This window comes from Danio rerio, chromosome 12, assembly GCF_052040795.2.
Source record: "Danio rerio strain M-AB ecotype USA chromosome 12, GRCz13ab, whole genome shotgun sequence".
NCBI classification, from domain to species: domain Eukaryota; kingdom Metazoa; phylum Chordata; class Actinopteri; order Cypriniformes; family Danionidae; genus Danio; species Danio rerio.
Genome location: NC_141032.1, coordinates 40,345,001 through 40,371,700, shown reverse-complemented (window position 1 = coordinate 40,371,700; position 26,700 = coordinate 40,345,001). Strand labels below are relative to the sequence as shown.

General features: G+C 32.2%; 1 protein-coding gene and 1 long non-coding RNA gene across 21 annotated transcripts in view; both read left to right on the top strand.

Annotated features, from left to right (window-relative positions):
- The window catches only part of sdk2b (sidekick cell adhesion molecule 2b), a 628,575-nt gene that overhangs the window by 232,705 nt on the left and 369,170 nt on the right, over window positions 1-26,700 (top strand). The gene's annotated exons all lie outside the window — the stretch shown is intronic.
- LOC147834460 (uncharacterized) lies at window positions 66-26,662 on the top strand. 17 transcript variants are annotated; one of them, XR_015504399.1, is made up of 19 exons: window positions 66-142; window positions 1,034-1,154; window positions 3,493-3,549; window positions 3,691-3,742; window positions 4,553-4,607; window positions 5,200-5,250; window positions 5,906-5,956; window positions 6,394-6,448; window positions 7,106-7,160; window positions 8,949-8,999; window positions 9,963-10,017; window positions 10,610-10,656; window positions 10,929-10,979; window positions 11,491-11,545; window positions 12,213-12,267; window positions 13,369-13,419; window positions 14,012-14,066; window positions 14,790-14,847; window positions 24,755-26,662. It is a non-coding gene; the product is annotated as an uncharacterized LOC147834460 (long non-coding RNA). The 17 variants fall into 17 exon arrangements; XR_015504398.1 differs by lacking the exon at window positions 10,610-10,656; XR_015504400.1 differs by lacking the exons at window positions 9,963-10,017; window positions 10,610-10,656.

Genomic DNA, 26,700 nt, shown 5'->3' with positions numbered 1-26,700 from the left:
GAACTTGGTACTGCACTTCTATACACACTCGCGCCAAATCTTACACAATTTCGCGCCATACATTCAATCGCGGGAAAACGTCCCTCATGAAGACTGTGGACGTGACAGTCGCGCTTCAAGCAGTGAAACTTACATCAAACAAGTAAGTCATTTGTTTTTAATACTTTGTACATTATTTATTATTATATGTACTGTATTATTCCACTTGTTATTCAAAATAGCAAGTTTATTTATATATTTATATGCGGCGTGTACTGTTTTAGACAATAATAATTAGTGACTGGGAACAGAAGATGAGAACAAATAAACGTTAGAAATATGTGTTTGTAATGGCAGTATCAGACGTAAGTTAGTTCTTCAAAATGTGTATTTGCTAATAATAGCAATAATAGCTCGGCCTGTATCTGGCTCGGAAGCGCCGGTGTCGATTTAACCCAGAACCGGGCAGAGCTCACTCCTCCGCGGTAAACAATTCGCCGTCTGATTCCATGAGATGTAACGTTATGATAGATGCACTATGTAATTTGTGATTTTTTTTCTACACATACTTTTATGTGAGAAACAATGACCATTCGAATATGGTATAAATAACATGGTAACAAGTTATATTAAACATAAATATGACGTAGAAACAATTTACTAAACTTGAATTATTAAGCATGATTGAACAAAATGTTTGAATTTAGTAATGTAAATGTGTGGTTTTATTTTTTCTAATGTTTTTTTTGTGATAAACTTGTGTTCAGTTAAACTGTACATTTGAATAAATGAACTTTTATTATGAAAAGATGTTAGTTAAATAACTTTATTTGATCAAATTGTCAATATAGTGCACTACTAACTTATATTTTGTTAAATGGTTTGAAATGTGATAACTGTATTATGAAATTTGATAACTATATTACTATTTTGTTCTGTTTTGGTCTTCTTTAGAGAATTTTACACTACGTCACATGTATTAATACTGCTTTGCATATGGTATTGTATTGATATTATAAACTGTGAAGTTTAACCTTATATAATATTTTAACAGTGAATGAATGGTGGTAAGAGTCAAAGCAGAGGATTAAATCCTTTGAAAGATGCTGCTCATCATGTGAGGTTGGGGAAGGATAAAGACATGCTTATGTGGAGGTACATCAGTGACATCAAAGGTACCAAAGTTTTGTACATGTTTTTTTCTTACTGCAGGTAGTCCCTAGTTAATGTTTCATTATAAGCATAGTGTATAAAATGTTAAGATGCAAAAAGGAGTTTAATTTAACACAAAAAAATTAAGTCATGAATGATGATTTGATGTTATGACATTATAAATGTCAACAAATAACATTTAAATAATAATAATAATAAAAAAAGAAATGTCCTAATTAAAAACCACACTTTAAAATGTTAATGTTTAATTCAAGAGTCTAAAAAATGCTAATATTCCATATAAGTGAAAAGTTAAAACTATTAAAGATTGTACACTATCCAGGGCCTGATTAACCAATGGTTAATAACACATATTGATGGAATAAGCCATTTACACAAATTTTGTCAGACAAGTGATGTCTGACCGACAGAGACAACATAACTAAATAGTGCCAGTGGTGTAGCTTGTAATGCACATAGCAACATGTTTTGACGGGATTGATCATCAACTCGAGTTCTAATATACCGTCTGCTGAACTTATTCTTATTTTTTTCTCCCCAATGCATTTCAGATGGGAAATACATTTATTTTCAATAGGTAGGAAACATTTAAAAAAAAATTAAAATAATGCAAATGTTAAATAAAGTCACAAGTGCCTCGTGTGTTTTGATGATGTTTATCTTATTTCATATGTGTATAAACAGCTTCTAAATAGTTATTTTAAATATATAATAAAGTTATTTTCCAATGTTAGCAACATCTTAATAGAATTCATTTGTATTTATTTATTTGTGATGTTAGTCACTAGGGGTGTAACGGATCACTGTTGATCCATGATCGATACGGATCACAACCCACGGTTCGGAATGCGCGTGACCCGTAGATTAATAACTTTTTTTGAACTTGTAGGTTAATCCAACATTTATAACAATCGCAGAAAGATCGCCTCCCGTGTCATTCAAATCGCATGAATGAAAGCATTTTGGCTTCCCTGTAAAATATAATGATGACGTTGTGGGACCTACCTAAATGCTTTTGGCTATTAAGGTGTTTTTTGTCACTGTTTGTTTAGCCTGCATTAATGCATTCATTATGGTAAGAATAAAATCACTGTTTAATGAAACAAGATGCTGGTGAAAGCAACAACATTGTGTAACCAACAGATGGCGACAAACAAACATCAAAATTATGCCATTGAATAGGTTTTCAAATATAATACACCTACAGTATAATAAAACTTGAAGTTTTATGTGTGAATTGTTGAATCATTAATTGAAGATAAATATATGTTGTACAAGATTTCTATATATTTTGCATTATCAGCAACAGTACCAAAGATCATATTTCATATTGAATACTTTTTTTTTAGCTGGTTATTTCCTGATTTTTATTTTTTATTAAAATTACAGGTGCTATATTCTGTTTGTTAAAAGCAATGTTTTATGCAGTAACATTTTTGTATAAATGGAAAGCAAATTGTCTCCTCCTTTTTTGCTGATCCAAAAAATGGTCCGATCCATAACTCAAAAAACATAGAGTGATCCGAACTGCAGATTTTGGATCCGTTACACCACTATTAGTCGCCCTTTCCCAAACCCTGGTTAGCCTGTCGATTATCATTTGCCACAACTAGCGCTACTTCACCCATATTCTCCTACCTCATGGCTCTGTTAGAGCATTTAATAGGTTGCACATGCCTTAATAAAGGGTGCCTCCCTCTCTTTAAAAACCTTTTTTTTAGAAACTAGGCATTTCCTCTTAGCTAATAGTCAATATCATATATTATTATTATCATTGTATTTAAATTGTCAGAAAATGTCACCATGTATAAAAAGCATGCAGATTTTTTCCTTTCCTTCTTTACTTTTTTTAACTAAACAGCATGCTCTAATTGGTGAAGTGCATGTAAGTTTTGAAATAACCTGCACTGAATTGAGCGGACTGTAGTGTAGTATTTGCCGTAGATCAAAATGAGTGGACAAGTGGATTTGGCAATCACAAGAGAAAAAGAGGAGAGGGTGCATCTTTATTGAGGCATGTTTCATGTATTCACTCCTTCAAACAGACCCATGATGAGGAGAATGAGGATATAGAAGTATGTTTCCTGTACAGTGTATTTTTTGTGCACTATTAAATCAACATAATGAATTTTTTCAATGATTTATTTTCTTCTGTATCAGTTTTCACTGTTTGTCCAGAAGAGTTTGTGATGCATACTCTGTGGAGTCGGTGTTCATGTGTTGACAGAACTGTTTTTATTTGGCAGAGTTACAATTTTAATCTTTTATAAAAAAAGTACCTTGTGTTTAATTTTAAAACATTGTTCTGCACGATATTACAACATACAATTGTAATTTTAGAGTGTGTCATGTGGAGGAGTTGACCTTCTCTCCTGTAACAAACATGAAAAAGCAAAGGTAGGGTATATTGGATTTTATTTTAAAAATTGGCATATTTTGAACTGTATGTAGTATTAAATATAATGTTTAATAATGTCTGTTTAGCACACACTTGAGTTGTTTTAGCTTTATTTTCTGTGTTTTGATTATGTTTTTTAGTCTCTTCATGAGCCATTATCTTTGAATTCTGAACCGAGTGAGCTTCAAAGAGGTTTGTCTATATATTTGTCTTCTAAATGTTGATCTGAAGAGATATTTTCTCATTGTTCCTGTATCTGTGCAGTTATTTTTATATAATAATACATTTAATATGGGTGTAGTGATACATTATTATATTGAGAATCGCAATATAACAATTCAAAGTTTTTTCTTTAGATTAGCCTCTATTCACACGGTGAGTATTATGCGTAAGATTAAACGTTTACACAGTGGCAGTATAAACTACTGTTGTTAAATGAGGAAAATAATGCAAGTTGAAATCTGATGATGACAAATGCCTGATTATACAAGTGAAAATGATCTATTTGCATGTGGACCATAAGAGAGTGCAAGCATACATCTAACACTCATCTTCAGGATTTTGAATTTGTAGTCTGATGTCATCTCTGTCCTGTGCATTAAAGACCAATTTAAAGTTTAACATGCCAGATCTATGCAAAATTGAGCATTTTAACCATTACTAGGCCTACATATTATAATAATATTGTTTTTTACCACATTTGAGAAATAACAAATATTACTAATATTTAAAGCTTTTTTTATAGCTTACAATATTGAGATATCAAGAGAAACAATGTCAAGTTTGCTGACCTAGCAATAGGCTATTGTTTTAATATCTGTGTGTTTGCTCATGGTTTATGGGGACCAAGTATGTCTACTGAATGTGACTTAGCAGTAGGCTATTGTTTTGTTAAATCTGTTTATTCATGGTTTATGAGGACATGGTTTGTTATGCGAGACTTAAAGCTTTCAGTAAGTGAATGTCATGTTTTCTTCATCTTTCTTTGCTTCTCTCTTTCAGCGCCTCCATGAGCCTGTGGCTTTAACCAACACAAACAGAGTTGTCTTCTACAGAGGTTTGTTAATTATTTTGTCATGCTAATTTGACACTCCTTAAAGGGATAGTTTACCCAAAAAGTGCAATTGTCTCATTATTTGATCACCCTTTTCTTGTCTCAAACCTTTATTGGGATATTTCTTCTGTTAAAGACAAAAGAAGATACTTAGAAAAAATATGGAAACCTGTAACCATAGACTTCCATATTATTTGTGTTTTCTGTTGTGAAAGTCAATGATTGCAGGTTTTCTTCTTCCATCAAAATATCTTGTTTTTGTTGTTTAACAGAAGTAATAAACCCTTAAAGGTTTGGAACACTTGGGGGTAAATTAATAGTGAGTAAATATAATTTTTTGTGTGAATCATCCCTTTAAGTGCTAAAATGACAGTTTCATATTTCTACTACATTCAACGTAGCTGTCCTGTGTGTTTAGTCATGGTTTATGAGGACCAAGTATGTCTATTTTATGTGAGTTAGCAGCAAGCTATTGTTTTATAAAATCTGTGTGTTTACTCATAGTTTATGAGGACATGATTGGTAATGCAAGACTTGAATCTTTCAGTAAGTGAATGTCATGTTTTCTTCATCTTTCTTTGCTTTTCTCTTTCAGCACCTCCATAAGCCAGTCGCTTTGACAAACACAGAGTTGTCTTCTACAGAGGTTTGTTAATTCTTTTGTCAAGCTATTTTGATACTTCTTGAAAGGATAGTTTTACCCAAAAATGAACATTTACTCACTATTAGTTTACCCTCAAGTGTTCCAAACCTTTATGGTTTTCTTTTTTCTGTTTAACAAAACAAATAAGATACTTCAAAATAAGATAGAAACCTGTAACCATTGACTTCCATAGTAGTAAAAAACAAGTAATATGAAAGTCAATGGTTACAGGTTTTCATCGTTTTTCAAAGTATGTTTTGTTTTTAACAAAAGAAATAAACCCTTAAAGGTTTGGAACACTTGAGGGTAAACTAATAGTGAGTAAATGTTAATGTTTAGGTGAACCATCCCTTTAAGTGCTAAAATGACAGTTTCCTATTTCTGCTAAATGTAATGTAGCAGTCCTGTGTGTTTAGTCATGGTTTATGAGGACCAAGTATGTCTATTGGATGTGACTTAGCAGTAGGTTGTTGTTTTATTAAATCTGTGTGTTTCTTCATGGTTTATGAGGACACAGTATGTGTAGGTTTACATAGTGCTAGCAGTAGACAATTATAACGTGTGTTTCTTCGTGATTTATAAGGGCATGATTTGTTATGCGTTACTTAAAGTAATTTAACAATGTTAAAAAAATCTTATCTTTGCTTCTCTTTTTCAGTACCTCCCTGAGCCCGTCACTTTGACCAACACAGAGTTGTCTTCTACAGAGGTTTGTTAATTCTTTTGTCATGTTATTTTTACACTCCTTAATGGGATAGTTCACCCAACAGTACAATTGTGTCCTCATTTGCCTACCCTTTACTTGTCTCTTTATTTGTTCTGTTAAAGACAAAACAAAATACTTTTAAAAAGATGTAAACCTGTAATTTATAGTAAGTAAATATTCATTTTTGGGTGAACCATCCCTTTAAGTGCTAAAATGACAGTTTCTTAATTTGACTAAATGCAGTGTAGCAGTCCTGTGTGTTTAGTCATGGTTTATGAGGACACAGTATGTGTAGGTTTACAATGTTAGCAGTAGACTATTGTTTTATAACGTGTGTGTTTCTTCATGGCTTATGAGGACATGATTGGTTTTGTGAGACTTAAAGCTTTCAGTAAGCGAATGTCATGTTTTCTTTATCTTTCTTTGCTTCTTTTTTTCAGTACCTCCATGAGCCAGTCACTTTGTCACACACAAACAGAGCTGTCTTCTACAGAGGTTTGTTAATTCTTTTGTAATGCTATTTTGACACTCCTTAAAGGGATAGTTCACCCAAACAGTACAATTGTGTCATCATTTGCTTACCCTTTACTTGTTTTAAATCTTTATGGGTTTATTTTTTCTGTTAAACACAAAAGAAGATACTTTAAAAAAGATGGAAACTTGTAACCATTGGCTTTCATATTATTTGTGTTTTCTATTATGGAAGTCATTGATTGCAGGTTTTTTTCTTCCATCATAATATCTTGTTTTTGTTGTTTATCAGAAGAAATAAGAACATAAATGTTTGGAACACTTGAGGGTAAATTAATAGTGAGTAAATGTTCATTTTTGAGTGAACCATCCCTTTAAATGCTAAAATTACAGTTTCCTATTTCAGCTAAATGCAGTGTTGCAGTCCTGTGTGTTTAGTCATGGTTTATGAGGACACAGTATGTCTATTTAATGTGACTTAGCAGTAGGATGTTTTATGAAAACTGCGTGTTTCTTCATGGTTTATGAGGACACAGTATGTGTAGTTTTACATAGTGCTAGCAGTAGACAATTATAACGTGTGTTTCTTTATGGTTTATGAGGGCATGGTTTGTTATGCAAAACTTAAAACAGTAAGTAAACGAATGGTAAATTTTCTTTATCTTTGCTTCTCTCTTTCAGTACCTTCATGAGTCCGTCACGTTGACAAACACAAACAGAGTTGTCTTCTACAGAGGTTTGTTAATTCTTTTGTAATGCTATTTTGACACTCCCTAAATGGATAGTTTACCCAAACAGTACAAATGTGTCATTATTTGCTTACATTTTACTTGTTTCAAACCATTTTGGGTTATTTCTTCTGTTAAAGACAAAAGAAAGTACTTTAAAAAAAAAGATGTAAACCTGTAACCATAGACTTCCATAGTAGAAAACACAAATAATATGAAAGCCAATATTCATTGGTTTTCAAAGTATCTTTTGTATTTAACAGAAGAAATAAACCCATAAAGGTTTGGAACACTTGAGGGTAAAATAATAGAGTAAATGTTAAATTTTGGATGAACCATCCCTTTAAGTGCTAAAATAATAGTTTCCTATCTCTGCTAAATGCAGTGTAGCAGTCCTGTGTGTTTAGTCATGGTTTATAAGGACCAAGTATGTCTATTGGATGTGACTTAGCAATAGGCTATTGTTTTATTAAATCTGTGTGTTTCTTCATGGTTTAAGAGGAAATTATTGGTTATGCGAGATTTAAAGCTTTCAGTAGTTTTCTTCATCTTTCTTTGCTTCTCTTTCAGTACCTATATGAGCCTGTCACTTTGACAAACACAAAGACTTGTCTTCTACAGAGGTTTTTGTAGTTGTTTTGTAAAGCTATTTTGGTACTTGAAACCAATCATGTCCTCATAAACCATGAAGAAACACACGTTATAAAACAACAGTCTACTGCTAACATTGTAAAACTACACATACTGTGTCCTCATAAACCATGAAGAAACACACAGATTTAATAAAAAAAAAACATTCTACTGCTAAGTCACATCCAATAGTCATACTTGGTCCTCATAAACCATGACTAAACACACAGGACTGCTACATTTCATTTAACAGAAATAGGAAACTGTTATTTTAGCACTTAAAGGGATGATTCACCCAAAAATTAACATTTACGTACCATTAATTTAGCCTCAACTGTTCCAAACCTTTATGGGTTTCTTTTTTCTGTTTAACAAAACAAATAAGATACTTTGAAAAAAGATGGATACCTCTAACCATTGACTTTCATATTATTTTTGTTTTCTATTATGGAAGTCATTGATTGCAGGTTTTCTTCTTCTATCAAAATATCTAGTTTGTTGTTTAACAGAAAAAATAAACACAGAGGTTTGGAACACTTGAGGGTAAATTAATGGTAAGTAAATGTTCATTTTTGGGTGATCAATCTCTTTGAGTGTTAAAATAAGTTTCCTATTTCTGCTAAATGCAATTTAGCAGTCCTATGTGTTTAGTCAGGGTTTATGAGGACCAAGTATGTCTATTGGATGTGAGTTAGCAACAAGCTATCGTTTTATTAAATCTGTGTGTTTACTCATGGTTTATGAGGACACAGTATGTGTAGGTTTACATAGTGCTAGCAGTTGACTTATAACTTGTTTCTTCATGGTTTATAAGGGCATGGTTTGTTATGCGTGACTTAAAAAGTCCCTTCAAGTGCTAAAATGACAGTTTCCTATTTTAGCTAAATACAATGTAGCAGTCCTGTGTGTTTAGTCATGGTTTACGAAGACCAAGTATGTCTATTGAATGTGACTTAGCAGTAGGCTATTGTTTTATTAAATCTATGTGTTTCTTCATGGTTTATGAGGACACAGTATGTGTAGGTTTACAATGTTACCAGTAGACTTATTTTATAACGTGTGTGTTTCTTCATGGTTTATGAGGACATGATTGGTTTTGTGAGACTTAAAGCTTTCAGTAAGCGAATGTCATGTTTTCTTCATCTTTCTTTACTTCTCTCTTTCAGCACCTCCATAAGCCAGTCACTTTGTCAAACATAGAGTTGTCTTCTACAGAGGTTTGTTAATTATTTTGTCAAGCTATTTTGACGCTCCTTAAAGGGCTAGTTCACCCAAAAATGACAATTGTGTCATCATTTGCTCACCCTTTACTTGTTCCAAACGTTTATAGGTTTAATTCTTCTGTTAAAGACAAAATAAAATACTTTAAAAAATATGGAAACCTGTAACCATTGACTTCCATATCATTTGTGTTTTCGGTCCCACTTTATATTAAGTGGCCTTAACTAATATGTACTTACATAGAAATTAATAGTTTGTTACAATGTACTTATTGTGTACATACAATTTTTTAATTGTGTACTTATGCTTGATTAAATACTTGTATGTAATTACATCTGTAATTAACTTTTGTAATTACGTTTGTAAATACACTGTTGACCATCCCTTACACCTTAACCCACCCTTAAACCTACCAATACCACCAAACCTGTCCATAACCCAACCTCTATCCCAACTCAAAAGCACCACAAGTGTTCTCAAATACATTATAAACACATTAAGTACATTGTATTTATTTCTGAATGTAAGTACATAGTAGTTAAGGACACCTAATATAAAGTGGGACCGTGTTTTCTATTGTGGAAGTCAATGATTGCAGGTTTTCTTCTTCATTCAAAATATCTTGTTTTTTTATCAGAAGAAATAAACCCTTAAAGGTTTGGAACACTTGAGGGTAAATTCATAGTAAGTAAATGTTCATTTTTGAGTGAACCATCACTTTAAGTGCTAAAATGACAGTTTCCTATTTTTACTAAATGCAGGTTAGCAGTCCTGTGTGTTTAGTCATGGTTTATGAGGACCAAGTATGTCTATTGGATGTGACTTACCAGCAGGCTATTGTTTTATTAATTCTGTGTGTTTCTTCATGGTTTATAAGGACATGATTGGTTTGCGAGACATAAAGCTTTCAGTAAGCCAATGACATGTCTTCTTAATCTTTCTGTGCTTCTTTCTTTCAGTATCTCAATGAGCTCGTCACTTTGACAAACACAAACAGAGTTGTCTTTTACAGAGGTTTGTTAATTCTTTTGTCAAGCTATTTTGACGCTCCTTAAAGGGATAGTTCTCCCAAAAAGTCAATGGTTGCAGGTTTTCATCAGTTTTCAAAGTATCTTTTGTGTTTAACTGAAGAAATAAACCCATAAAGGTTTGGAACACTTGAGGATAAACTAATAGTGAGTAAATGTTCATTTTGGGTGAATCATCCCTTTAAATGCTAAAATAACAGTTTCCTATTTTAGCTAAATACAATGTAGCAGTCCTGTGTGTTTAGTCATGGTATATGAGGACACAGTATTTGTAGGTGTACAATGGTTTACATAGTGCTAGCAGTAGACTATTATAACATGTTTCTTCATGGTTTATGAGGGCATAGTAAAGGGATAGTTCACCCAAAAGTACAATTGTGTCATCATTTGCTTACCCTTTGCTTGTTTTAAATCTTTATGGGTTTATTTTTTCTGTTAAACACAAAAGAAGATACTTTTAAAAAAGATGGAAACCTGTAACCATTGACTTTAATATTTTTTTGTGTTTTCTATTATGGAAGTCAATGATTGCAGGTTTTCTTCTTCCATCATAATATCTTGTTTTTGTTGTTTATCAGAAGAAAAAAATCCATAAAGGGTTGGAATGCTTTGGGGTATATTAATAGTAAGTACATTTTCATGTTTGGATGAACCATCCTTTTAAGTGCTAAAATAACAGTTTCCTATTTCTGCTAAATGCAGTGTTGCAGTCCTGTGAGTTTAGTCATGGTTTATGAGGACACAGTATGTCTATTGGATGTGACTTAGCAGTAGACTATTGTTTTATTAAATCTGTGTGTTTCTTCATGGTTTATGAGGGCATAGTTTGTAATGCAAAAATTAAAACAGTAAGCAAACAAATGTAAAATTTTCTTTATCTTTGCTTCTCTCTTTCAGTACCCCAATGAGCTAAATGCTTCGACAAACACAGAGTTGTCTTCTACAGAGGTTTGTTAATTTTTTTTCAAGCTATTTTGACACTCCTTAAAGGGATAGTTCACCCAAAAATGACAATTGTGTCATAATTTGCTCACCCTTTACTTATTCCAATTGTTTATAGGTTTAATTATTTTGTTAAAGACAAAATGAAATACTTAAAAAAAAAATGGAAACCTGTAACCATTGGCTTTCATATTATTTGTGTTTTCTTTTGTGGAAGTCAATGATTGCAGATTTTCTTCTTCCATCAAAATATCTTGTTTTTGTTGTTTATCAGAAGAAATAAACACATAAAAGTTTGGAACACTTGAGGGTAAATTCATAGTAAGTAAATGTTAATTTTTGGGTGAACCATCCCTTTAAGTGCTAAAAGGACAGTTTCTTATTTCTACTAAATGCAGTGTAGCAGTCCTGTGTGTTTTGTCATGGTTTATGAGGACATGATTGGTTTTGCGAGACTTAAAGCTTTCAGTAAGCCAATGACATGTCTTCTTAATCTTTCTGTGCTTTTTTCTTTCAGTATCCCAATGAGCTCGTCACTTTGACAAACACAAACAGAGTTGTCTTCTACAGAGGTTTGTTAATTCTTTTTGTCAAGCTATTTTGACACTCGTTAAAGGGATAGTTCTCCCAAAAATGGCAATTTTGTCATAATTTGCTCATTCTTTACTTGTTTTAAACCTTATGGGTTTAATTCTTCTGTTAAAGACAAAAGAAAATACTTAAAAAAAAAGATGTAAACCTGTAACCATTGACTTCCATAATAGAAAAAAACAAATAATATGAAAGTCAATGGTTACAGGTTTTCATCGGTTTTTAAAGTATCCTTTGTGTTTAACAGAAGAAATAAACCCATAAAGGTTTGGAACACTTGAGGGTAAACTAATAGTGAGTAAATGTTCATTTTTGGATGAATCATCCCTTTAAATGCTAAAATGACAGTTTCTTATTTTAGCTAAATACAATGTAGCAGTCCTGTGTGTTTAGTCATGGTTTACGAGGACCAAGTATGTCTATTGGATGAGACTTAGCAGTAGACTATTGATTTATTAAATCTGTGTGTTTCTTCATGGTTTATGAGGACACAGTATGTGTAGGTTTACAATGTTAGCAGTAGACTGTTGTTTTATAACGTGTGTGTTTCTTCATGGTTTATGAGGACATGATTGGTTTTGCAAGACTTAAAGCTTTCAGTAAGCGAATGTCATGTTTTCTTCATCTTTTTTTACTTCTCTCCTTCAGCACCTCCATAAGCCAGTCACTTTGTCAAACACAAACAGAGCTGTCTTCTACAGAGGTTTGTTAATTATTTTGTAATGCTATTTTGACACTCCTTAAAGGGATAGTTCACCCAAACAGTACAGGTTTGTCATCATTTGCTCACCCTTTACTTGTTCCAAACCTTTATAGGTTTAATTCTTCTGTTAAAGACAAAACAAAACACTTAAAAACTGGAAACCAGTAACCATTGACTTCCATATCATTTGTGTTTTCTATTGTGGAAGTCAGTGATTGCAGGTTTTTTTCTTCCTTTAAAATATCTTGTTTTTGTTTTTTATCAGAAGAAATAAACCCTTAAAGGTTTGGAACACTTGAGGGTAAATTCATAGTAAGTAAATGTTCATTTTTGGGTGAACCATCACTTTAAGTGCTAAAATGACAGTTTCCTATTTTTACTAAATGCAGGTTAGCAGTCCTGTGTGTTTAGTCATGGTTTATGAGGACCAAGTATGTCTATTGGATGTGACTTAGCAGTAGGTTGTTGTTTTATTAAATCTGTGTGTTTCTTCATGGTATATGAGGACACAGTATGTGTAGGTGTACAATGGTTTACATAGTGCTAGCAGTAGACTATTATAACATGTTTCTTCATGGTTTATGAGGGCATAGTAAAGGGATAGTTCACCCAAAAGTACAATTGTGTCATCATTTGCTCACCCTTTGCTTGTTTTAAATCTTTATGGGTTTATTTTTCTGTTAAACACAAAAGAAGATGGAAACCTGTAACCATTGACTTCCATATTTTTTGTTTTCTATTATGGAAGTCAATGATTGCAGGTTTTCTTCTTCCATCAAAATACCTTGTTTTGTTGTTTATCAGAAAAAATAAACCCATAAAGGGTTGGAATGCTTTGGGGTATATTAATAGTAAGTACATTTTCATGTTTGGATGAACCATCCTTTTAAGTGCTAAAATAACAGTTTCCTATTTCTGCTAAATGCAGTGTTGCAGTCCTGTGTGTTTAGTCATGGTTTATGAGGACACAGTATGTCTATTGGATGTGACTTAGCAGTAGACTATTGTTTTATTAAATCTGTGTGTTTCTTCATGGTTTATGAGGGCATTGTTTGTAATGCAAAACCTAAAACAGTCTTTATCTTTGCTTCTCTCTTTCAGTACCCCAATGAGCTAAATGCTTCGACAAACACAGAGTTGTCTTCTACAGAGGTTTGTTAATTTTTTGGTCAAGCTGTTTTGACACTCCTTAAAGGGATAGTTCACCCAAAAATGACAATTGTGTCATCATTTGCTCACCCTTTACTTGTTCCAAACGTTTAAAGGTTTAATTATTTTCTTTAAAGACAAAATGAAATACTTTAAAAGAGATGGAAACCTGTAACCATTGACTTTCATATTATTGTTTTTTTTCTATTGTGGAAGTCAATGATTGCAGGTTTTTTTCTTCCATCAAAATATCTTGTTTTTGTTTTTATTAGAAGAAATAAACCCTTAAAAGTTTGGAACACTTGAGGGTAAATTCATAGTAAGTAAATGTTCATTTTTGAGTGAACCATCACTTTAAGTGCTAAATTGACAGTTTCCTATTTTTACTAAATGCAGTTTAGCAGTCCTGTGAGTTTAGTCATGGTTTATGAGGACCAAGTATGTCTATTGGATGTGACTTAGCAGTAGACTATTGTTTTATTAAATCTGTGTGTTTCTTCATGGTTTATGAGGACATGATTGGTTTTGCAAGACTTAAAGCTTTCAGTAAGCGAATGTCATGTTTTCTTCATCTTTCTTTGCTTCTCTCTTTCAGCACCTCCATAAGCCAGTCACTTTGACAAACACAAACAGAGCTGTTTTCTACAGAGGTTTGTTAATTCTTTTGTAATGCTATTTTGACACTCCGTAAAAGGATAGTTCACCCAAAAATGACAATTTTGTCATCATTTGCTCATCCTTCACTTCCTTCAATCTGTGTTTCTTCATGGTTTATGAGGACACAGTATGTGTAGGTTTACATGGTGCTAGCAGTAGACTATTATAACGTGTGTTTCTTCATGGTTTATGAGGGCATGGTTTGTTATGCGTGACTTTAAAAGTAAGTAAACGAATGTTGAATTTTCTTTATCTTTGCTTTTCTGTTTCAGTACCTCCATGAGCCAGTCGATTTGACCAACACAGAGTTGTTTTCTACAGAGGTTTGTTAATTCTTTTGTCAAGAATTAACAAACCTCTGTAGAAAACAACTCTGTGACTGGCTCATACCCAAAAATGACAAATGTGTCATCATTTGCACACCCTTTATGGGTTTATTTTTTCTGTTAAACACAAAAGAAGATGGAAGATGAAAACCTGCACTCATTGAAAAGTCAATGATTGCAGGTTTTCTTCTTCCATCAAAATACCTTGTTTTTTGTTTAACAGAAAAAATAAACTCGTAAAGTAGAAAAGTCCAATAGTAGGAAAAATAATAACATGGAAGTCAATGAGTGCATGTTTTAATTTATTAAGAAAATAAACTAATAATAATTCAAATAATAAAATAATTTAAATAAGTGAATAATAATGTCTCTCTCACTTTCTCCCTTCAGGAAATAACATGTGAATCTTGACAGAAATCCAGGAAGCCAGACAGTGATGGTGGTGATGGTAAGAATTTCTGTCAATAACAATGCAGGAAGAAACTAAGTAACTAAAATTACTTTGAAAATAATGTGCATTTTAGGCCTTTTTATTTTAAGCAAATTTTAAGCATGATCTAAAGGGTTGAGTTTATTTTCTTAATAAGTTATAGGTGTATTTTGAGAATAAACCAATCAGAGTCTCATCTCCCATTCCCTTTAATAGCCTTGCATCGTGCCATAAGCGCATTTGCTATTTACAAAGCAAACAGTCAACAGTTATTTTTAACAGAAAACTGTTAAACAGAGCATCTGCTGTGCGAGAATGACAGATAAATGATCTACTTTCACTTTCGCTCTCGTGGATAGGAAAATCTTTACGCCCAGACATCAGTTAGCCTAATAATAATAATTAATAGCGTTTAAGCGCAAAGATTTGTTTCAAAACTATTTCTAAATGCAGTTCTAATTTCCAGCAAATGAATAAATGAACAATAATAACTAAGTGTTGTCAGTAACCTGAGTTATATCCTAAAACACATGTTGCCCGCATATGGTCTAAAACCTGCAGGTGGGCAAATCTAAGCTTTTTTTTAATAAAACAAATATAAATATGGATATAATAATTAATACTGCTAATAATAACATACAAAAGCAAATTGTTATGAATGAACTGAAAAAGCCTCCCGGGATGAAGAAGACATAAAAGCAGTGGTTTTTCATATTTATGTAGGCTGGAAGATAATATGTTTTGTACTATATTAATCCTTTATCTGTATATCCTATATATATTCTTATTATATCCTATATATATCCTTAATATTTAAATTTATTCATATGTAAATACATCTTGTGTGTATTAAGCAGTGTGTAAGCGAGGCGCAACTCTGAGCTGGAGTTTAGACCGGGTTTGTTTTGGTCTAATGAAATATCTATTATAGTTTCTCAAAATAGCAACGCGCCAGCAATGCGCCTTAGAACGCCTTCCTTTTAAGACCAGAACGCCTATGGGTGCACATATGAGCGCAAATGCATTTGCTATTTAAAGAACGTGGCGCAACGCCTCAAAACGACTCTTGCGCCAAGCTGAAACCAGCAAAAAACTATTGCGTCGCGCATTGCGCCACATTGCGCCAGGTGTATGATAGGGCCCTTAAGTGCAATGAGGGTTAATTTTGGAAAATAGAATTAAAGAAATAAAAGCTAACTAAAATGAAAGCACAAACATACAGTACAAACAAATAAGTAGGCCTAAATAAATAAATAAAGCAGTGTTCAGTGTTCAATGTTTTTATTTACATTTTCGTTGTTGATTATATTTTACTATCTCATTTTATGTCTAAATTATTGTACATAACAATAAATGAATAATAAAAAATAAATGAATAATAAAAATAGGCCTAAATAATTATTTATTTAAATACATTGCGGCGAAACACTGAGAAACGGTCCGGTGCATGGTCTAAAGAGCTTAAGTTGAATGCTACTTCATCAAAAGCATAAAAATAAATTGACCTACCTCAAGCAGATCACTAAAAGTATAAAATAATTAAAAGACAACTAAAATGAAAGTACAAGCATAAATGCAATAAGTATGCCTTATTAAATAAAGCAGTGTTTTAGCCTAAATATAGAGAGATAAACAGTGTTTGTTATTTTAAAGTGATAGGACTAAGATGGTCAATAAATAAGCTTTTTATTTACCTATTCATTCACAGTTTTAATTTACATTTTGTTGATTATATTTTACTCTTATTTTTACCTATTAAAATCTTATTTTTTTCTTATTATTACTCTTATTTTACTTTTATTATATTTATATTTTACTATTATGTTATTTTGTCTCAATTACTGTACATTAATAGCAAATTTATATTTAAGTAGGCCTAATTATTTATTTAAAAACATTACCAGCGAAATACTATTTTTATATACAGGCCTATTATAATTTTAAAGAAAGCTGCAAGGTGTGCTACATTATTTTAAATTATTTTTTCTGTTTGTTACTTGAAGTTTAGTGCGTGTGCGCTGAGAGACAACAAGGCAATATTGACAAAATATTGAATTTTGTTTTTTATATTGCATTGCATTAATTTGCAGAGATGTTTTATAGTTTATACAGGCCTAAAATAAACGCTTTGGTACAGAATTATTATTTTAAAACAAACCTGTGTTTGTAATGATGGATGTAGGTGTCACAAAATACTTTTTAAATCAGTGTTTTTATTAATATGATTATTATTTATTGTGAACAACACTTAATAAATACTGAAATGTCTTTAATACACACCTTATTTTTTTATCAATTACAGTGCTTCCCGCTAGGGCTGCTCTATTATGGGAAAAATCATAATCACGATTATTTTGGTTATAATTTTAATCACAATTATTGAAAATGATTATCAGTTCAAGTCAAAATTATTAGGGCTCCTGTGAAATTATTATTATTATTTTTTTTATAAATATTTCCCAAATGATGTTTAACAGATTCAGGAATTTTTCACAGTATTTCCTATAATATTTTTTCCTTTGGAGAAAGTCTTATTTGTTTTATTTCAGCTAAAATAAAAGCAGGTTTAAATATTTTGAAATCTATTTTAAGGTCAATATTAATAGCTCCCTTAAGCAAAATAGTTTTTGATGGTCAGCAGAAGAAATTACTGGTATACAATGATTTGCTCAATTATCCTAATTAAGCCTTTGAATCGTACTTTAATCTGAATGCTTGTATTTTGAAAAATATCTAGTAAAATATGCGCTGTCATCATAACAAAGATGAATGAAATCAGTTATAAAAAATGAGTTATTAAAACTATTATGTTTAGAAATGGGTTGAAAAAAAATAGTCTTTCCATTAAACAGAAATTGGTGGAAAATGGTTGCTAATAATTCAGGAGGGCTAATAATTCGGATTTCAACTGTATTCATTTATTTTCCTCCCTGCAAAGGAAAGGGAAATATGTACAATAGAATAAAAATATGAAACAAACTGTGCTTTTAGCATCTTCACTGTAAAAAAAAAAAAAACTTTAATTATAGCTACTAAAGTCTTTCAGTCAAGAACAGTGAGGGATTGTCTTCTTTTGTTGTTTGATTAATGATAAAAACAGTCGGCAGCAGGAATATCACGCACTTTCACTTTAAGAGCAGTACGGTTCTGATTTATGGTTTCTCTTTCACATGTCTTTTGATTCTCAACTCGTTTGTTTATTACATAAATGAGAGTTAATATGAATAATCACTGAACATCGCGTTTTGATACCTATTTGACCATTAAAATGCTCACATTAAGATAACTTTAGATGTGTGTGCTTGTTCCTTTCATTTTAGGCTATTTATTTACATTAATTATTACTTTGCATTACTGCCTAAGTTACTGACTCAAGGCAGTAATATACTTTTTTATAGTAATTTTATTATCTATTATATAAATTTTTATTATCCTTATTTGGGCCTATAATAGGCCTATAAAGGTTTAAAGTTTTAGGTAAAGACGTCAAACTATGCCCATACATGCAAGCCAATCCACGGTTAGACTATTCTATAACCGGTAAATAAATATAGTAAAATCAGCATTACTGAATCACGCTTCACAAAACCTTAACCAACCAAAATCAGTGTTAGGAAAAAGTTAAATGTTACAATCAAATGTCATTTAAAAAAAATGTATTAAGTTACATTTTAAGGCATTAGTACAGAGACTCGGAAGGGACGTGATGGTGAAGAAAAAATTGGGTGAAAGAAAAAAAAAACTGAGTGGGAGAAAAAAAAAGGATGGTAGAAAAAAAAAACTGTGATAGGAATATATATATATTTTTTTTAAGTTTTTGTTCCCTCACAAAGATGTTTTGCGTTATCCACACTTCCTGTTCACTTCATTCCTGTCAACCCTCCCGTATTTTACCATTCTATCCCTCTATCATCCTATTGTTAAGTATTTTCCCATATTTCTCATATATTTTTATTTTTGAAAGCATTCTGAAACAAATATAAAAATGTCTGCATTTACTTTCTTTCCATTAAAAGCTGTGGGTTGATCATCGCCCTTCATATGCAACCTCTGAATCAGGGAATGATAAACTGATCCCAGATCAACTTCTGTACATGCCATTTAAAGAGGAGCTAAAGTGCAGGATTCAGATCTGTGTTTAAACAGACAAATATACTTAACAATATGTAAACATGTCCGTCCTGTGTGTTTTATTTTAAACGCAACTCAATTTCTCTTAAATGAGCACAAACAGTTACTTAAGTAATGGAATACTTTCATTATAGATCTGTGCATTCTTAAATTGACACCTCTGTTATGAAATAAAAGAAAATGAGAGATTCATTTGCTGCTCATCACTTGTTTGATAACAGAGGTGTCGCTTTAAATGGTGTGTACAGAAGCTGATCTGGGATCAGTTTATCATACCTAGCACATCCGTATACATGCATTCGCTAATTTACAGGTTGCATATGAAGAGCAATGATCAACCCACAGCTAGAAAAGAAAAGAAAGAGAAATATGGGAGAATCCCAGCAAAAACGGAAGGGTTGGGAGAATCCTGGTAAAACAGGAGGGTTGACATGTATGAAGTGAACTGGAAGTGTTTGTGGAAAAACAGTTTTGCGAGAACGCAAAACATCTGCGAGGGAACGCAAAAACTTCCAAAAGAGGATTTTTAAATAAAAATATAGTCAAGGTAAAATGTTCAAAAACTAGGTCTGACTCACTCCTTTTCTTCCGCCGTCTCATTAACACACCTTTATTAAATTACAATAATGAACAAATTGCACAAACAAACAGTAATATTTAGGAGTAAAGTAATGAGCTATTTAAAAGTACACTTTAAAGAAAACCACATTTACAAGAGAGACTGTGCCTTAAAGCATATACTGCTCTGTCACACTGCTTTTTTTATTATTTTAGGTTTGTTTATGAATGAATTATTTAAGTTAAATATTTCATGTATGTGGTTTAATATTTAATTGGTCGTTAAATCAAATGAAAAAGCTAGCTACTTTATTTTTTGACGCTTCAACCGATCAATAAACAAAGAAATGAACAACCACAGATTATTTTATTCTCTCTGTAAAGTATTTAGATACTTAGACTATACTAAATAATTAGACTATTCTAGATAGTTTTTAACATTGTTTGGGCTCAGTTGGGATTATTTGTTAATGAACTGCCATTCATCTTTCCATTAAACATTTTGATACTAAAATTATGTTTTAACTTTATGTCTCCAAGATTGCATTGTAATTTTCTAAGTTAAACTAAACTAGTTAAACTAGACAATTAAAATATGCTGTAAAAAAAGTTTAGGTTGATAACCATTTTATTTTGGCTGGAAATGATTTACTGCTGGTTTTATCTGACCAGAGAACAACACAATGTTGGAATTGACGCAGTAGCATTGTGTAAAGTGCAATATGAGACAGCATATTTAATCCTTGCACTATTTTAAGTGAATGCATATGTATTCCACCGACTCCAAAATTAGGAGTCAAGAGTCTCATCCAAAAAACCCAGAACCGAACATCCCTAATCGACGCCCCACTGATGTTTCTGTGAACATCAGGTGCCATCATTAACTGTTTATCAAGTTAAATTTCAAACTGAACCAAAAACTGTTTTTGATTAATTCAAAGTATAGCCCAGACTATTTTTTTCCTTTTCAAAAGCAGTAGCAGTATAGCCTAAACAGGACAGTTTTACAAATGTACAGATAAGCATTTTTATAACTGAACATCACAAAAGGCCTACAAGAATTTTCAGTCCATTTTTATATACAGGCCTATTATAATTTTAAAGAAAACTGCTAGGTGGGCTATATTATTTTAATTCTAGCCTATATTATTTTTATTAATTTCCTCTGTATCTGTCACTTGCGATTCAATGCACACGTGCTGAGCGAGACGAGAAATAAGGCAATATTGACCATTTTTTTATAGGCTATAGGCCACTATAGTATATAATAGTTTATTTTTACATATAGTATTGCATTAATTTGCATTGACGTTTTGTAGTTTGTAGAGGCCTAAAATGAATGCCTCGATTTGGAGTTATTTAAAACATAATCCTGTGTTTTTAACATTCTTTAAACCAATGTTTTTTATTATTATTATTTAATGTGAATAATCTTTAATTAAAAATTGTAATGTATTTATTACACCACCTTATTGGAGGAAAAAAAAAGATCAACTACAGTGCTTCCCGCAGGTTTGAAATATAGGACTTGCAGCATTGAAACACACCATTTACCCACATCACATAGTTAACTATGCGACAAACAAAACTTAATTGCATTTTTAATAATAATTGTATTTATTATGACACTTTTTCTTTTAATGCTAGATTTGGGAAGAAAATAAGGCTGTGAATAGAGAGAGATCATCGCAAGCTCCTCGATGTAAACTAATCTCACCATCATCTCTTTTTTACCGTTATACATGGGGGGAGGCTGCGGTAAATTTTTAGATGGAACACAGCGTTAGGTTTAAACTAAGTGAAATGGTGCAACACAGAAATATTTAGTAGTGCGTACATTGTAAATTAGTGTCCCTTTAAGTCACAACTAGGCTTCATTTTAACTTTCACACTGCTGGTGCAACTGGCCCCATGTAATCAAAAAAAGGCTGCATATTAATAAGTGGGTCGCGGGTTATAATCTAAAAGCTATTGCCAGTCAAACACAGCACAGCCATTACAGCAAAATGGAGAGATTTAAATTGACATATTGCACATATGGAATTATCCACTCACTGCATGTCGTCTACCCTGATAAACATGCTAATTGTCTTATTATTATTAATATTATATTGTATGCACTTATGAAATTAAAGTTTATAAAGCCTGGTTTATACTTCTGCATTATGACCGGCGTAACCCACGGCACATGCAACGCACGTAGCTGTTTATTTTACTTCTGCGCGATGTCTCTTTTGGTCTGCATTAACACTTTCGAAATGCTAGTTGGCAGTAAGGTGTTAATGTTCCTCTGTGTCGAGTTTCTTCGCTGTTGTTTTGTTTTTTCTAAACGCTTCCTGAACATACAAGTGACTCAAACTCGCTCATTTTGAGGCTGGAACCGGCGGACGTGGAACAACTTTAACTATGAGATAAACACAAAACAAAACTTTCTATCCAGAGCTCCTTCACGGGACTCCACACTTGTAAACAATCGCTCTATTGGGCTCGTGCCACTCGCACGGCTCTTGGTCCTGCCCAGACTCGTCAGCGCTGCCAAGCCGACCAATCACGACCATCAAAAAAATCACGAGCTTGCGCTCTGTGTCGTTGCGACTTGTAGTTACATTTTTTGAGAGGTGCACATCATCGACGCCGACGGCCAATAAACAATGCTTAAACATTAAAATGTGCTTTTAGAAACTTAAAATATTTATGTTTCTAATATTTAATTAAATATTTGCTGTGTTTAATATAGGGGATAGAATAGCATACAGTATAAAAAAAAAAATGTAGTCCTTTATACCAAAATAGGCCGGCTATAAGAGGAGGTGGTCTATTAAACAAGCAGAAACAGCACAGGCTGTTCACTCTGCATGCATGTGAAAGAAATGAACAGAGAAAAATAAACAGACGATAAATAATAGGCGACTCACCTTACGTGTGGATATGCCCATTTATTTAATTCATAACTGCCACTAATAGCTATGCAAAAGGGAACCTATTTTGAGTGCATGAGAGTGTTTTGCATGTAGTGACAGATTTTTAAATATTTGTAACCTGGCCTATAATAAATAATAATAATTATTGATAAAGCAAGTTATACTGCAATCAGGTGATGTGTTTCATTGACTCGATAACCTTAATATTTTGTAGTGTGTGCTGTGACGCGATTTTCATTTCTTGCAATGTGCGCATGTTTAAGATTTGAGGTAATAACATCGCCATGATAGTCAAAGAAATTTAAACATTCTTTTTACCCCAACACAATTTAATAGGGCGCTATAAAGGCTAAACAACTTCATTCTTATATTTGTTTAATTTTTGCAACCTGGGGCTATACTTCTCACCATCTATTGTATCTTTTCTAAAGCATACAGTATAGTGTAAAAGCATGTTTATTACTAAGAAAAAAAGAAAAAGTATTTTTTAATTGATCACATCACATAATCTACTGTAGGCTACATTACACATACAGTTAGGGCTGCTCTATTATTGGAAAAATCATAATCACGATTATTTTTGTCATAATTGCAAACAAGATTATTCAAAACGATTTTTCAGCTGAAGTCAAAATTATTAGCGCTCCTGTGAATTTTTTATTTTTATTTTTTTTAATAAATATTTCCAAAATGATGTTTAACAAATTCAGGATTTTTTTTACAGTATTTTCTATAATATTTTTTTCTTCTGGAGGAAGTTTTATTTTGGCTAGAATAAAAGCAGGTTTAAATATTTTGAAACCTATTTTAAGGTCAATATTAATGACTTGCCCAATTATCCTAATTAAGCCTTTGAATTGTACTTTAATCTGAATGCTGGTACTTTGAAAAATATCTAGTAAAATATGGGCTGTCATCATGACAAAGATGAATGAAATCAGTTATAAAAAATGAGTTATTAAAACTATTATGTTTAGAAATGGGTTGAAAAAAAATAGTCTTTCCATTAAACAGAAATTGGTGGAAAATGGTTGCTAATAATTCAGGAGGGCTAATAATTCGGATTTCAACTGTATATATGCAGTTATTTTCCTCCCTGTAAATGAGCAAAGGGAAATATGTACAATAGAATAAAAATATTAAACAAACTGTGCTTTAAGCATCTTATAAATGAATAAATGATCACTGAACACAGCATTTTGACACCTATTTGACCATTAAAACGCTCACAGTAAGATAACTTTAGATGTGTGTGCTCACACACAGCATGTACACACACAGCATGTACAAATCAGATTATGAAAAATGATCAAGAGCATGCTTTTCCTTTTATCCTTTATTTTTAGTTTTTTTTTTTTTTTTTTTTTTTACACATTTTTTTTAAGTGGTGAGGACAATATTCACTGGTTCCCCCGTCCTGTATAATAATTAAATGTTACATTTTTAAGAACTTCACAAATAGCCTAAATAACACTTTTCAGTATCAGTGATAATATAAATAGTAACTAATAATAATAATGATAATAATAAGAAGAACAAAAAATATTAGCCTATTGATAACAATATAAGTGAGATGTTGAGGAAAAAACAGCGTTGGCTACTAACTCTCCGCTGTTTTTGGTTCATATTTTAAATTCTTTGACAGAAAAGCTAACATGCTGACACATTGTCTGGATTAAGCAGACCTAGTTGGAGTTGCAATGTTTCCAGCAGCACTCAATACACATTCAAACTTTCTATCGCAGTGCTTGTAGCGCAAATGCACAAATGCTTTTTCCTATGCTACATTTCTCGTCAATGTCTTCCATTTATCACTTTCTCTTTTGTATCTGGCCATTTTTAAATAGGGCTCTGCGATATCTGGCTGACAAAAAAATCAAAAAATAAATTTTAATTTTTATAATTTTATATATTTTTATTTTATTTTTTGTGCTCATAATATTGACCTTTGCAGTTTTTACCTTTTTATTATTCAGCTAAACTAAAAAACGGAAGAATTTCTCCAGTGGAAAAATATAATAGGGAATATTATGAAAACATTGCTTGCCATTTTTTAAAATTAAGAAAAGTCTTTACATGGAAAGGTCATATCAATTTCAGTAGTCCACAATGATTCAAAGCAGCTACTGAAAGTTATACTCGCATATGTTGCTGTTAAATCATGAAGTTGTGTGATGTATAACCATGGTGTAAGTGCACACCTAAGGATTAACCTTTTTTCCAAGAAAGAGACTTTTAAACGATATTGATGAACAGATGATATGATCTATTAAAAGTCAGTGATGCTAACAGTTAATCATCTTGTTTGCTTTCAGGCTCTAGCACTGGCAGAACAACCTACATGAGAAGACCATGGACAAAAGCAGACGTGAAGGCTGTAATGAGTTCAAAAGACTGATTATTATTATACACATTTTCATTTTTTTTTTCTTGTCACAGAGTGACAATATTTAACCATTTTCAAACATGTAAATTTAAAAAAAAAAAAAAAACATGGCCCAGGCCCACTTCTGTTCCATGCCAGTGCTTCACAGTCCATCATCACTCTATGGCAGTCTCTACATTGCTCTACAGTTTGCCTCTGCTTCTCAACCCATGTCTGCCACTACTCCACAGTCTGGTACTGCTCCACAGTCCAGGTCCATGTCTGCTTCATGAGCCTGGGCAATACCCATCACACAAAAATACATAACCCACAAATGCAGTCTCTCAGACTAAACATTTACAACAGTGTTCAGTAGCAAAAAGACATGATTTTTGTTTTTTATTTACATGTTTGAAAATGGTCAAATATTGTCACTGTGACAAAAAAGTGAAAATGTGTATGATATTAATTAGTCACATTATAACACATTATATTACTGTCACATTACGAAATTTAGTTTTTAATCTGTTTTGTGTTCATATAATTCTGTATGTATCATTCAATTTGTGGAATCAAACTTTTATGTCTAGTTTTATCTTTTTTTCTTTTTATCTATCTTTTTATCTGTTTTTATCCATCTAATTTTTGTTCTTGTCAGAGCGATAATAGCTTATGCATTTCATTATAAAATGTATATACATGTTTAATTGCCCTGCTGTTTTCCTGGACTTCAAAAATAAAATAAAAAAAGTGTTTGTTTGTTTTTTTCTGTCATTGAGTGGCAATGTTTTGTTTTTGACAGTATTCTAGTGCACTACCATGTTGTGTTCTAGTATAAATATTTAAATTTGAAAAAGAATAATCTGTTGAACGACTTAATTAAATTTTAAAATACCATTAGTTTGTTTATAAGCTGTAATCATTCATTCATTCATTTTCTTTTCGGCTTAACCCCTTTATTTATCAGGGGTTTCCACAGTGAAATGAACCACCAACTTATCCAGAATATGTTTTACGTTGCGGTTGTTCTTCCAGCTGCAACCCATCACTGGAAAACACCCATACACACTCATTCACACACACTACGGACAATTTAGTGTATTCAATCCCCTGTACCGCTTGTCTTTGGACTGTGGGGGAAACCGGAGCACCCGGAGGAAACCCACTCCAACACAGAGAACATGCAAACTCCACACAGAGTTCACAGAGGGGAACATTTGTGTTCTGGCCAAGTGAAAGAATAAAATAATGAATATGTTATCGTACAGTTGTGCTTCTGGTTGTTCATGGTTGAAGGTTCTTTGCCAATTATGTCCTTTTTTTATCTGAAGTTGCCTTTCAAAATATCTACTGTCCTATAAAATAAGAGCAAAGGCCCTTAAACAATTAACTCTTCATACTTTAATGGTAAAATGCTGTCTTTTTCAGGTTATTGTTCAACAGTACATTAAACAGATTGTTTAACTGATACAACACAATAAGTCTACAGAATTGTTAAATCAAAAGTGTATTATAAGCAAAATAGTATTTTGTCATTTAAGAAGTGACAGGCAGAACCTTAGCAACTGAGATGGGTTTAGCAGGGGTCTAGCTGAGGAAAGCCAGAGTCTGTTCTGTTGTCACCCTTACTGCAATAGCAGAATAGTGTGATATGTAAAATGTGTTAATTAGTCCTCTTAAACCATGAAGGGGCTAGGTTTGTGTGTAACATGTAAACAGACCTTGTAAACCATGATTTTGTCTGGCCCCATAAGCCTGTGAAATGTCACAAAGTTAATTTGAGTGTGTTGTGAAACTAAAATTGCTGTTTTTAAGCGTTGTTTGCCTTTTGTAGCTCAAATAAAAAATTTTGGCACAAGTTTTATGTTCGTAGGATGTTGGCAAAGGTATGTCCCC